We start from the raw sequence: 14,623 nt of genomic DNA on the forward strand, positions 1-14,623 counted from the left end.
CAGCCCAAGGGGACCCCGAGAAACCATCTTTTCCAAGTGGCCCCTACAGGTGGCCATGTGCCAAAAGCGTTTCCTACACTGCTCCCGCCGGAAATGGGAGCCGCAAGAGGCTCTCCGGCTGGTGCAAGGTGCCTACTGACTGCTGCGACCACCCTGCAAAAAAATAAAAAAATAAATAAAAAATAAAAAACACACAAGAGACTGGTAACTTAATTGTACGATTTTGAATGGTAACTGTACATTGATTCCAATGATGCGTAATTATGGGCAGAAAGACTAACTTTATTACAACTTTTAAAACTAATATCTAAAAAAGTATTTGAAAGATCTTGGTCTTAAAAATGAAATAAAACTGAAGTATTTTTATAAACTCTGGTCTCGAGTTATTTATTGAGTGCATGTGCTGCATGATTGGTTTTGTGAGCACAACAAATGCTTAGTATATCTCCTGGATTAGCCTAACTGCTCGACCAGCTACCTTAAAAATTGTAGCATTAAGTGGTCTAATTTTTGCTCATGGAAACCAAAGTGTGGTCGCCTGGACGCACTGCATAGTGTGCCTAGTTTTGCACACTGCATAGAAGGCCAGCCTCCTACAGATGCCTAAAAGACCACTGCACCCGCAGCCCCCAGAGAACCCGACCTCCAGCACAGGTACATTCCTCCCTGTCTAGCTTAGGGTTTGCTCCAGGAGACCCCCTGGTCCTCACATGCAGCATCTGAGTGACCCCGGGGTCTCCTCACAGAGATCTATTGGAAAACCAATGCCTTGTTTGCATCCTGCACCCAGCTGCCATAGTGCCACTGAGGGTGTGCGTTTGATGCCTCCTTGTGGCCCCAACAGTGCCCCTCTAACCCTCCCCCTCCTACCCCCAGGTCTGCCCACCAAAGAACAGGTACTTATCTGCTGGGAGATCTGATTCAGAGTGCACCCTGTCTCCGTGGGAGCCCACTTTAAAATGGCTCAAATTTGACCTCTGCACCCGAACGGCCCAGTGTTGCTGGGAGCTTGGGGTTCACTTGAACCCCCAGCTGTGGACTTCCTAAGCCCCAGAGACTGAAACTGTTAAGTCAAGTACTTACCTCTAAAACTGTGCTTTAGTTTCTTCCCCAAGGATGTGTCCTGAAAATTGCAGTGTCAACATTTAAAATAGCTTTATTGGCATTTATTCAAAAACTGTATGCTATATGAATTCCATTCAAAGTATTATTATTGATATATATGTGAAATAATATCTATTGATGTAATTACATGCAAAGAGAATCTTGTGATTCTAGAAATAAACAAAATTTATTTTTCTATATAAAAACCTATTGGTCTGTAGTTTAGTCATTAAGTGTGTGCTTCTTCTATTGTGTCTGTGTGTAGAACAAATGCATTTGTAGTATCTACTTTAGCCTCTGTGGAACACCTGGAGTCTGTGCATGTCATTTTGATATAGTATATAAAGAATGAGCTTCCTACAAAGGGGGACTGACTGAGCTGGCGAGGTAGCATGTTCCAGGTCTGTGCTGCGATGTAGGAAAAGGATCTCCCTCTGGCTGCATTGTTACCAATTCTAGGGGTGGCAGCAAGGGCAACTTGTGCAGAGCGGAGTTACCGGTCTCTGGGTCTGAGAGACTCAGTTGGTGCACGAGTCGCTGAGTCTGAGTGGCTCTGAGTGTGCGCATGAGTACCTCAGTGAGTGTGAGTGCTTGGGGATTCTCTGAGCAGGTCTGTGTGAGTTCACGAGTGCCTCTGTGGGTGTATTACTGGGTGCATGAGTATGTGAGTATTGTAGGAAGCAGCATATATAGTGAACCAAAACGAGGTACACTGCGCAAAAAGTCAAAGCAATCAGAGGAACAAATTACATCCCAAATGCTCCTTTTTTCAGTAGTGTGGTCAAGCGACTCCTACGGTAAGTGAGACACACACTGAAAGAAATCACACCAATTTATAGTAATAACATGTACTTTTATATAAAGTCTGATATTTTGATTTATTAATTTTTACAGCTTGCAAAACTTGATACAGTGCATTTTTCAGATGTGGTAAAGTTATCCTATGAAGGAAGAACTAGCACTGCATACAGGTATAGTAAAGCGACTTACGTGATCAATCTCCTGGACTTCGTCCACATGGACCATTCACCTCAGGAAGCAGGGTGCATGGATACAGCTCAGCGTCAAGTGCCCCATGTAAGTCTATGGGGACCGGTTTGGTCACAAAGTTGCTTGAGGGATGGATTGGGAGTCCACATCAGAGGAACCCACGTGGGTTTCGAACCTTGAGACCCTTAGGCACGTAGTGACACCACCGATCCACTTCACCTCAGGCTGTGGGGTGCAGGTGCAGTGGTGTTTTATCGCATCAGGTCTGGTGCTGGAGTTCCTTGTGGTTGTAAGGAGCCCCGCAGAACCAGTCTATAGGCATCGACTTGGGGTTTAGTCCAAACAAGCCAACAAGTGGCCTCAGGTCTCACGAGGCAGAGAGGTGTGGGGACAGCCTTGGTCCTCTTCTCCTAGGCCCAGGGCAGACGGGTGGAGAGGTGTCCTGAGACATGGGGTCTTTGTCACTCACTGTTGCTAGGGGTCTGCAGAATCAGGCTGCAAACGCTGTCAGGAAGTCCACATAGGGCAAGCTCTGGGTAGGCTGTGTCTGGGGACCATGGTGACACCACTGGACCACTTCAACTCGGGCTAGGCAGCTCAGCTGCAGTGATGTTGCCCAGTGTTGGGTTTTTGGCAGTCAAGGTCCTCATGGTTCTTCCTTGGGTGCCTGCAGATGCAGGGCAGCAGCTCCTGTAATCCAAAAGAGTTCTTCTTGGTGATTTGTGAAGCACGGACAGCGCTCCCTGATTTTTGGAACCTGCAGTGGCAGGACAGGTCAGATGCTCCTCAAGGGCCAGGCGCAGCAGGCTTGGCACCACCTCAGTCGTGCTTCTTAGGTCTATGGTTTTGCAGTCTTGTTGCACACTCCTTTTGTGTCATGGAAGAAAGTCAGAGAATCTGTGTAGGAAAGTGGCCTTGTTGGCATGGTTGCCCCCCACTTTGTCTGATATTGGTGATAACTTGACAGAGCGTGATGGGATCCTGCTAACCAGGCCCCAGCACTAGTGTGCTTTCCCAAAACTGTAGCATTGTGTCCACAAAACAGCACACCCTTGGTACACAGTTAAGTCCCTTGTAAAAAGTACCCACGGTACCAAGGGCCCTGTTAACTGGAAAGTCCCCAAGTGCTGCAGCATGACTTATGCCACCCTGGGGACCACTCACCTAGCACATGCACATTGCCATTGCAGCTTGTGCGCGCTGGTGCTGAGAAAAAGGCAAATTCGACATTGCACCTCTCAGTGTGCCACACCACGAACCACTGCCGATGGTATACGTAAGTCAACACTCATGCAGGCTTTACAGCCCTAAGGGAGGGTGCACTATACCATAGGTGAGGGCATACCTGCATGAACAATATGCCCCTAAGTGTCTAAGTCCATTCTTAGACATTGTAAGTCTAGTGGGGCCATATTAAGTATATGGGCTGGGAGTTTGTCATTATGAATTCCACAGATCCATAAACTAAAGTCTAGAATGTTTGGTATCAAACTTGTCAGCACAATAAACCCAAACTGATGCCAGTGCTGGTTTTATTGAAACATGCACTCAGAGGGCATCTTAGAGATGCTCCCTGTATTTACCCATTCCTTTAATGCAGGACTGACGGGTCTGCGCCAGCCTACCACGAACAGACAAGTTTCTGATTCCATGGGGTGAGAGCTTTTGTGCTCTCGTAGGCCAGAAACAAAGCAGACACTGTGTCCGTGCTTCACACCTCCACCCTGCAGGAATTCTAACACCCGGTGGTGAGCCTCAAATGATCAGGCTCCTTACCTAGAAACAGGCCTGATTCTGAGTGCCCCCAGTCGCTATAGGTTCCCACTGTAAAACCCGGCAGCAACGTTGACCTCTGCATAAAGCCAGCCCCGTGTGGCTGGTGGAGGGTGCTTGGCACTAACTCAAACTCAGACCCATGGTATTATAACTCCCAGAGAATGGAACTGTAGGTCTGGTACTTACCGCAATAACTGTACTTTCTTTTATTCCCTACGGAACTGTTCCTGAAAATTGCAGTGTGTCAACTTTTAAAACATATTTGCTATATTCAAATAAGCCATTTATATTGCCAAATTAAAACAAATAGGTATTGATACATATTTTGGATACTTACTTGTAAATGTGCTTTCCTTGCACATTGAATCTTGTGGTTCTAGAAATAAATGGACAAAAACAAGTTTTGGTATCTAAAAAGAATTGCCCTGAAATTAGGGCTTTGAGAGCATGCTTCATTTATTACCTGTGTGTACAAAAAATGCTTTGCACTACCCTCTGATAAGCCTAACTGCTCGACCACAGTACAACAAAACAGCATTAGTATCATATTTGTTGCCTCTAAACTCTGGTGAATCCCTGTACAGACTATATTTCAATTTGATATAGCATATCCAGAGCCATCTTCCTACAATCTTGTATCAGTGGTTCCCCTAAATAGTCAATTTAGGGGAACCGGTATTGAGAGTGAAGGGTAGCAATCACTGGAGTACTGTAGGAATCTGGCCTGGTGTGTGCTAACTACCCATGGTATGATCACCTTATACAAGGTCCATGTATCCCTTATGAGTGAAGTGGAGTCAGTGTCAAGGAAGCCAGGCTCTCTAAAGGTAGCTGTGGATAAGTAGCCAAGGTTTATTTAGGAGACACGCAAAGCTCTCATGCAATACCACTGTAGTCATACAGCACTTACACAAATGAAAGAAGGCACTCAGTGCTACGAAAATAGAGGCTCTTTATTAGAGTAATACAAACACTAGTTAGGCAATACTCTAATTGTAGGTAAGTAAACATACTACACATGTACAGTAACAATCAGGAATAGGCTTAAAAAGCAATTGAGAACACTGAAAAACAGCAGACAAAACTCTAGACCAGGGGGAGTGGGGGTGGGGTGGTGTTGGTGTTAGGTGGATGCAGGAGTTGGTCGACGGTGGAAAGAAGACTGTCAACACTGGGGCAGGTGAAGAGTTCCTGGCTGATGCGGTCGACGTCCCATGCTGGATGAAGGATTGCAGTCAGTCTGTGGAGTGAAAAAAACACATACAAGACCTGAAAAAGGAAAATATCGCAGTTGCTAGCAGTGGAGCTGTTGGGGTCCAGGAAGGCCAAGTGAGGAGGAGAGGGAACTAAACCCACAGGGGATGTCCGTAGCGACCCTCGGCAGTGCGGAGAGTCCAAAGAAGAAGATGCAGCCCACACAGATGACTCGCAGGCAAGGAGCACAGGAGTCACGGTGAGGCCCATGCAGGACACTTAAAAAGGAGTCCCACGTCGCTGAATAACCATGCAAAGGGCTGAGCGTCACAGGGAAGAGTGATGTGGACAGGAGCAACACAAAGACTGAAGTTCCCCTGGAGGCGGTGCCATCAAGCCTTGTCAGTTGCAAGAGACACTATGCATGGAGAAGGGAAGGTCCTACCTTCACCCAAGTTGGACAGCTGGTAGGGAGGACACAAAGGACCACCAACTGTGATGCAGGATCCACAAAATCCATAGAAGAGGAGATCCATGCAGCCGGTCATCATTGCAGCAGAATGCCTGCAGATGCACAGGAGTGACTCTTTAATTCCACGGGAAGTTTGCTTCTTAGGGCAGACTGAAGACTCGCCACCCTCATATGATGCACAGCCGGGGAAATGTTGCAGTTGCTAGAAGAAGCCAGAGAAACAATGTTGGAGAGCAGAGGCGTAGCTGTAGATGCGGACTGTAGGTCCCTGTGGAGTCCAGCTGCGGTTCGAGAGGCCAGAAGTTTCAGTAAACGATGCAGATGATTCCTGCTGGAGTCTTGCATGTCGAATCTGGGAACCCACCCATGAGGAAGACCCTAAATAGCCCTGGAAGGGGAACTGGTCACCTAACCACATGGCCACTAAGATGCCCCCAGAGGCCTCTGCCCACCCTAAGGTCAAGATGGCAGAATCAAAGGGCCATCTGGGGTGGTGATAGACAGGGGAGTGGTCATTCCCATTTCCATTGTTCAGTTCCAGGACAGAGCAGGGATTAGGGGTCCCTCAACTGGTGCAGATTGGTTTTATGAGAGGATGGCACCAATGGTGGCCATCAAAGCATACCAGTGGCTTGGCGAGGCTACCCCTGACAAGTCATTTAACACCTTTTTTATACCCAAAGTCAAAGGGTGTTGACTCCGTCACCTAAAGGAAATTCTTTTGTTCTGCCTTCCTGGACTACAAGTCGGAAACGTTTGATAACAAACATGCCCATGTTCAGAGTTACCCTTATGTAGCTGGCAAAGGTAGTGACCTATGTCCAGTACAAGCGTGAAATGGCATCCCCGCACTAATGAAGTCCAGGAAAATGAAGATGAGTCTGCGGGGGAATCTCTGCTCATGCAGGGGTGCCCTCCGACATCGGTACTTGCAGCAGGCCCTCTGGGCTAGGAGGCCCTGCCTTAGGAGTGACTTACAGGGACCTGGTGCAGTGATCTTCAGTGAAAGGGTGCATGCACCTTTACATGCAGGCTGCAATGCCAGCCCTGCAAACACATTTTACATAGGTCCCCATGGGTGGCATAACATGCTGCAGCCCATGGGGAACCCCTGGTGTCTCCCCGCCCTGGGCACCATATACTAGGGACTTACATGGGGGCACCAGTATGCAAATGTGGGAGGTATGAAGTCATAGCAAACAAATGTACAGGGGGAGTGCACAGTAACTGGGGTCCTGGTTAGCATACTGACAAGCAAAAAGTGGGGGTAACCATGCCACAATAAGGGTACTTTGCTACAGCTACATACCCTGGAGTCACAACACCCTGTAGATGACCACTTTCTGTGGGGAGTGGGCAACACCATGTCTAGAGGTCCTAAATTCCACCAGACACAAGTAGAATTTCCTCGGCGGTGTCCATTTCGGCTGGTCACCCTAGGGGTGTGTCCAGCCTTGAAATGCAAAATGCCTCCTACATAGCTAATGTTCCTGAATATCCAGGTGCCAGATGGGGTCTGGGGGTGGGCATCTCCCTTTCAGAGACTAGATCTGTCTCGGAATGCAGATCATGCTATGGGAAGGGGTGTCCAACACCTCACCCTGAGAAGCTTTGTGTCTGACCTCCAAAGAGCAAAGGATCTCACCCCTTGATCTCACTCTAGTCTGTTGGTGGCAAACTGGCTAGAACTGGTCAGTTAGCTCAGAAGCAGTTGTTATGTTTTCAGGAGGAAACTGTAAGGTACACTCTGGATGCGTGCATTAATAAATCCATCGCCAGGGCTTATAAAACCTGAGAGGTTCAACATCCCTATTTTCATTAAAGACATCATGGAGCTGGGCAACTCGTATTAATCAGTGGCCAACTAAAATGGATTCCCTGTTCACCTAATATATCTAAGAAACGACAGACCTAGCAGGGGCATATCTTCTCTTGCAGATATGACCACGCATATAATAATATGCACCATGCCTTAGGGCTATAAGGCCTGCTATAGGGGTGACTTACAAATATTACATGCAATGTTTTGGGGACATGGCACACAGTCCATAATTTATGTTGCGTTTTCACTTTTAGGGGGCACCTTGTCAAGCAGTCTGCATGAGGTCAGTGCTGGGTCCCTTAGAGAAGAACAAGTTCTGCTACAGCTCTTAGCGACCCTCTGCAGTACCGAGGCACTCTGGGTAACACTTACTATGGGACTTAGAAGGGTGCTACAGAGCCTTATCACTTGGGATCAAGGGATCGGGTGTCTTGTTTTGGGGAAAGACTGGCACTGGGGACCAGCTTACCAGGAAGCCAGTGAACTTCAGTTAAAGCTGCATCAAAACTTGGCAACAAGTTGGGAGGGGGCAAGGGACGGACAGCTAAGTACAAGTGTGAGTATGACTTTTTTGTGATGTTCGTTAATTGGTTGCAATGTTACACAAGGAGGACGGGCTGGGAGTTGAGATGAATTTGGGAGTATGGCACGTGGTGCCAAAAAAATCTTGCCATTGAATGTATTATGACCGCCCATGTTAAATATAGGGCTGCTCAGTTCCAAGGCAAACAAGACTTACTTGGTTTCACCTTATCCCATTTTCTTCTACCGTCCTACTCTTCCTTTATCCTTGCAGGTTCATTTTTTTCTCTACTTTCTCCTGGTGATTGCTTCTCTATGACCCTGTTCCCCTTCCCATTCTGCCTTTTGCTCTTTGGCCAGGTCACTGGCACACTGGTCTACATTCTAAAAGTTTTAACATCTCATTTTCAGGGATAGGGAGGTCTTTCCATTATTGTAACACGGGAGCAGCTCACTACTATTCATGGAAATAATGTGTGACACCCTCACATTTACAATATATGAGGTTCTATTTTGATGTATGTAGGAAATTGGCTCTGAATATACTATCTCAAAGTGAGAGATAGTGTGCACAGAGTCTAAGGGTTCCCCTTAGAGGTTGATAGTGGGAAAATTAGATAATTTGAATGCTCTATTTTTTGGTGGTGTAGTTGAGCAGTAGGCTTGTCAGAGGGTAGTGTTAAACATTTGTTGTACACACACAGGCAATAAATGAGGAACACACACACTCAAAAGACTTAACCCAAGTCCAATAGTTTGCCTGCAGAACATCAGGATCCCTCGGCACCAGCGAAAAGTGAGGGCTACTTTGAGCGACCTCAAAAACTGAAGGGACCAGTGACAACTCCGGACTCTCCTGCTGAGGCGTGACAGTAGGACTCATCTCCCATGTCTTCTGGCATCGTGAAGATCGAGACCTCGATCGGCTTTGCTCCAAACGGCGCCGAGAGTCATGATGACGCTGCTTCTTATGCTTTTTGGGAGAAACATGGAAGGAATCCTTTTTATGGCCCTTCTTCTTTGCTTTGGCTAAGAAGAGCTTCGCTTCGCGCTCCTTCAGAGCTTTTGGATTCATGCTCTGACACAAAGAGAAACCTTCCACATCATGCTCTGAACTAAGGCACCAAATACAGTCCGAGTGGGGGTCGGTCACTGACATCCGACCCCCGCATTCTCTACACAGCTTGAAACCGGACTTCTTCGGAGGCTACACTGTAACCACCGAAAATCGTTACAGTTAACAACAAGCCAGGAAGAAAAACCATTGGCGAAGGCACGGAAAAAAGGAAAACTGATGTCAGTACGCCGACAAGGACCTATTATTGGCACGTTGACGTCAGACGGAGTCACGAGGAGCCATGCCATTATGACGTACTCTTCGACGTAGACAGCTAGGAAGAAGACTTTCCGTCGGATGCTGGCGCAAGGATACAATTCAAAAGGTGAGGAATCCACAGGCAGTTGTATCCATCAGAAATATATTTTAATTTATTTTAGAACCACAAGATTCAACTCAGGTTACTCACGTTATCGCAGTCGCCTGGGAGTCCCCTCTGCGGTATTTGTTTTCTGGAGCTCGAGGTGGGGGCATTGGATGCAGAGTGAGAAGTCTCACGCTTCTGGCGGGAAGGGAGAGTTCTTTCAAGAGTGGCTGTTCCCCGACAGATGCGTCGCTGTGCAGTTTGAGTCTGGGGACAGGCCGGTAGGGCTGGAGCCAAGTCAGTTGGTGTTTCCGTCATCTCTGCGGGGCTTTCAGGTCAGCAGAACTTATTTGTGCAGGTTGCAGGAATCTGATTTCCTGGGTTCAGGGTCGCCCCTAAATACTCAATTTAGGGGGGTGTTTAGGTCTTGGGGCAGTAGCCAATGGCTACACCCTCTTGGTGCCTCCACCCTTAGGTGATGGGGGCACATCCATATTGCTTTTGGGGGCATCTTCCAATCTCAAGATGGAGGAATTATAAAAGTTAAGAGTCACCTTAGGGGCTGTCCTGACTGGTGGGTGGCTCCTCCTTGTTTCCTTCATCATCTCCTCCAGCCTTGCTGCCTAAAGTGGGGGGAGTCCATCTCCACTAGCTGGGATGCCCTGGGGTGTTGTAACAAAAGGCATGAGCCTTTGAGGCTCCCGCCAGGTGTTACAGTTCTTGCAGGGGGAGCTGAGAAGCATATCCACCCAGTACAGTCTTTGTTCCTGGCCACAGATTGAGAAATGTACTCTCCCCATGTTGCCAGAAACTAGTCTGGTTGTGTCAGACTGGCAGAAACTGGTCAGCCTAGCACTAGGAGTCGGACTGGTATTCCGGGTCCCTCTCTAAGATGCCCTCTGGGTGTATTTTAAAACAAATACCACACTGGCATCAGTGTGCATTTATTGTGCTGAGAAGTTGGATACCAAACTTCTCATATTTCAGTTTAGCCATTATGGAACTGTGGAGTTCGTGCTTGTTAAACCTCCAGACCTTATACTCTTATGGCTAACCTGCAATTACAATGTCCAAGGTTTTGCTAAGACACCGTAGGGGCATAGTGCTCATGCAGCTATTCCCTCACCTGGGGCATAGTACACCCTGCCTTAGGGCTGTAAGGCCTGCTAGAGGGGTGACTTATCTATGCCAGAGGCAGTGTGAGGTTGGCATGTCACCCTGAGGGGAGTGCCATGTCGACTTAGTCATTTTCTCCCAACCAGCACACACAAGCTGGCAAGCAAGTGTGTCTGTGCTGAGTGAGGGGTCTCCAGGGTGTCATACGGCATGCTGCAGCCCTTAGAGACCTTCCTTGGCAACAGGCCCCTGGTACCAGGTGTACCATTTACAATGGACATATCTGTGTGCCAGGGCCGTGCCAATTGTGGGTACCGGTTAGGGAAAGAACACCAGGCAGATCTTATCCTCCAAACCCACCCTTGCTGCCATCCACAGAATCAGGAAGAGCACATCTGAAGGCAGATGGTTTTCTTACCTTGTAGCCCAGTCAAACACGCTTCCACTCAAACTCAGACATGCAGACTCACTGAACCAGCTCACAAAGGATCTAAAGACATGGATCGCAGAGTGTGCAGCACGTCCGCAACAGCTATTTGAGCCTCCATGGGTGATAAGCCACCCTTTAAAAGCGTCTGATTGCTCAAATGACTGATGTGTGCAAAAATACCTTTATGAGGAATGAAAAACTTGCCTAACAATAGCTTTACAAGTATGTCTCAATAAAAACATAAAAGAAAATAAATGTTTTACCTAGAAGTTATTTTGAAAGATTAGCAACACATAACTCACCCACTGTTCAATATCAGTCATGTTTGGCCACTAGAAATGGCTACCAATACTCTTTTTAGTTTTGTTAGTTCCAGAGTGATCTCCAATTAGTGAAGAATGTAACTTATTAAAAATGTGTTTTGCCAATTCTTCACCAACGATAACTTGTGCCTTCTTCCCCTTTCCTACAAAGAACACCTTTTCACCTAATTTGCCAAAAAAACATGAGAACGTTTAAAGGACGATTTCTATTTACTGCAGATGTTGCACGAGAGATACATTAAAAGCACGTAATATATATATACACACGCTAACAATCATTTAAAAAAATAAAATATAATGAAATGAATCAGACTAAACAATATTTGTTAACACATAAGTAGGTAGATCAATATAATTGAAAGGATCACCAATTCATGAAGCTTCATTCAAACAAGTACAGTAAATTGTATGAATGTATAACAATTTTCTAATTCCAAAGTAATTTGAAAAATAACTTACCATCAATGGTGATTTTTTTGGAAAGTCTCCGTAATCCATGCTTCATTATTTTACTGAAATCATCAGGGTACACATTACTGCGTATATAAAATTCTGAATCTGGTTGTACTTTGTAGCATCCATTGTTCTTTACAATAACAAAATAAATATAAACTGAAGAAAATCTAAACATCGTAATAGTAAAAAAATAAAATCACATGGATGAATATACGTTAACAAAGGTAAATAATGTGTTCCTCTGATTGACAATTTGCACCCACACATTCGTTTTTTGAGAATGGATACCATAAGAATATCTCTCCACAGTAGCTGCCTCTGCTCTGGTGGGAGGAGCACATAAGCCATCAGAAGTCTGCTTCTTCGCCAAGGCATTGCACCTTTTAATAGGAAGAAAAAGATAGTTGGAGATGGTCCTCTTCTCTCATCAGCTTGCCTAATTTTCACAGCAATTAAGCAAATAAAAAGCTGATCATCCATTTAGCGTTCTTTAGTACAATGAATGACCGCTGTGGGTCAAATATATGTAAGAATGAGGAGGTAGAGAAAAAGTCGTCAGGACAATATTTAGACCAACGTGAAAGAGTGAACACTTTTGGAAAAAGAGAACCAGCTTGCCTCAATAGATGGTAGTTAAATGTGTGGCTACAGAGAGGGTTAGATGCTCGTTAACCCTTATGTAAGAAGTAATTACGGGAAAAAAAGAATATTGTATCGTCAACAAACCTATAGGTCCTCATTACAACCCTGGCGGTCGGTGTTAAAGCGGCGGTAAAACAGCCAACAGGCCGGCGGTAAAAAAAATGTAATCACAACCGTGGTGGAAACCGCCAACATAGACAGACACTTTAACACTCTGACTGCCACAGTGGTACAAACAAACAGCATGGTGGTCACCACCAACAGACAGGCGGAAGACAATGTATCGCCCACAGTATCATGAGAGGCTAATCCGCCACCTTTTCAGGGGCGGATTCAACGCGAACAAAAACACGGCGGAAAAAGAACTTGGAAGGAAAAATGCTCACCTCTACACATCATACGAGGAACCAGGATGCCATGGAGCCGGAACTCCATATTCTACCAGCCATTGTCTTCCTGCTCCTCTACCAGGAGCACGAACGCCAGCGGCAAAGACCACAGTGAGTATTGCACCTACGACACAGGGGAGGGAAAAGAGTGACACACACACACGCAACACCCCCACCCTCACCCACTACAGCACACACACACAAATACATGTTGATACATTACAGTTACACCCCCCAAGGCCCCCGGAAGAAGGCAAGGGCAATGGAAATGACTAACGATTCTGATCAATAAAAATCCAGTACTCATAAATATATATATATACACACTATTAACAAATATATACACCAAGAATTAAAGTCCAAGTGCTGCACATACATAGTCCGTGGACCACTGGGCCCAAAATGCATGGGTGAGGCCCACACAAGATATCCAATCAAAACGGAGCGAACACTGCAGGGGCATCAGATCGAAATACAACAGGCACCTCAGGGGGAAGGGAAGGGGGTCACCTCAGCCGGATGAGTGCACAACGCCAGATCCATGAGGGGCCTCCATGGCTATTGATGTATCCTGGGGAGTGCAACGCCACAGTCTCAAGTCTTTTCAGTGGGTGGTTTGCCCACTGCTGCATCCTGGGGAGTGCAAAGCCACAGTCTCACAAGTGAATAACAGTCTCCACTGGTTCTGGAGGGGGGTTTGTGCCCAGCGTGCTTCATCCTGCCAAGGACTGAGGTAGTGGATGTGAATCTCCACTGGTTCAGGAGGGGGCTTGGTGCCCAGAGTGCTTCATCCTGCCAAGGACAGAGGTAGTGGATGTGAATCTCCACTCACGGTGGGCCATGGAAGCTGTCCAGGCCCCTGAAACTGACCACCAGCTTCGTACAACTGACCACGGAGGATGGCAGCCATATCTGCGGTGGTGCCACTGGCATATGTGGCGTGTCCACTGGCAGTGATTGTGGCAGCCTCAGTAGCGGCGGTGCTTGCGGCGCTCATTGGCCTGCAGTGCTGGTGGGTGGCTCAGTGAGCGTGCTGGTGGCGGTGGTGTCCTGGGACGCGGTGATGGTAGCGCCGGTGTCCTGGGAAGCGGTGCTGGTGGTGGCGGTGTCCTGGGAAGCAGTGCTGGTGGCGGCGGTGTCCTGGGAAGCGGTCTTGTCCGCCGTGCAGGTTGGCGGCGACTTCCCTTTCTTTCTGTGCCCCTTCCCCACCTTGGATGGTGGCGCAGCTGTCTTCACACTCCCAACTGTAGTCCTGGGAGAGCCTTTGGTGGCAGGTATTTTGCCCTTCTCCCTCCGGGCTGTGGCCAACTTCTTATGTTTCTGAGGTGGGGGACTGTCTGTGGTCTGGCTCCTTGGCACACTGGCTGCCCTGCTGCTTGGCGCACTCCAGAAGCCGGTTACTGCTGGCACCACTGTTCCCGTTGATGTGGTGGCTGAGGTGCTGGGTTGTGACCTGGAAAGCCGTTCCATAGGGGACGGAAGGGGTGGGGGAGGTGAGGGGGAAGAGGTCAAGGTTTGACAGGAAAAGTTTTAGACAAACTGGGAAGGGTAGATGGAGGGGGTTTGGGAGTGGAGGAAGAGGTAGTGGTTGTAGGAGGTGTACATCTGCTGAATTTGGGTGAAGGTGCATGGGCTGGAGGCTGTTGAGGTGGATGGGTGTTGGGTGGGTGGGTGCCTGCGTTTGTGTACTTTGGGAGGAGGGCTCACAGACACACTGGGAGAGGAAACTGGGGATGTGTGACTGGTAGTGGTGTGGTGAGTGCACGAGCGGTGTGTGGTGATGGACGTAGTGGCTGAAGATGTAGTGCATGCAGGTGTGAGTGGAGACGTGACAGGGAGGGATGAGGGAGACGAGGAGGAGGGGGACACAGTGGAGGCAATGGATGTTGGTATGTCTGCATGGGTATGATGCTTGTGTGAGTGCCTGTGGGATGTGTGGTGCTTATGTTTGCCAGAGCTACCCTTG

At 47.6% G+C, this 14,623-nt stretch overlaps 1 long non-coding RNA gene across 1 annotated transcript in view; it reads right to left on the reverse strand.

Annotated features, from left to right (window-relative positions):
• LOC138299572 (uncharacterized) overlaps window positions 1-14,623 on the reverse strand; it is a 69,541-nt gene that overhangs the window by 29,076 nt on the left and 25,842 nt on the right. Inside the window, exon 2 of the long non-coding RNA XR_011204786.1 lies at window positions 11,630-11,706. This is a non-coding gene — a long non-coding RNA (uncharacterized lncRNA). The remainder of the gene's footprint in view (window positions 1-11,629; window positions 11,707-14,623) is intronic.

The sequence above is a fragment of the Pleurodeles waltl genome, chromosome 6 (assembly GCF_031143425.1).
Source record: "Pleurodeles waltl isolate 20211129_DDA chromosome 6, aPleWal1.hap1.20221129, whole genome shotgun sequence".
NCBI lineage: Eukaryota > Metazoa > Chordata > Amphibia > Caudata > Salamandridae > Pleurodeles > Pleurodeles waltl.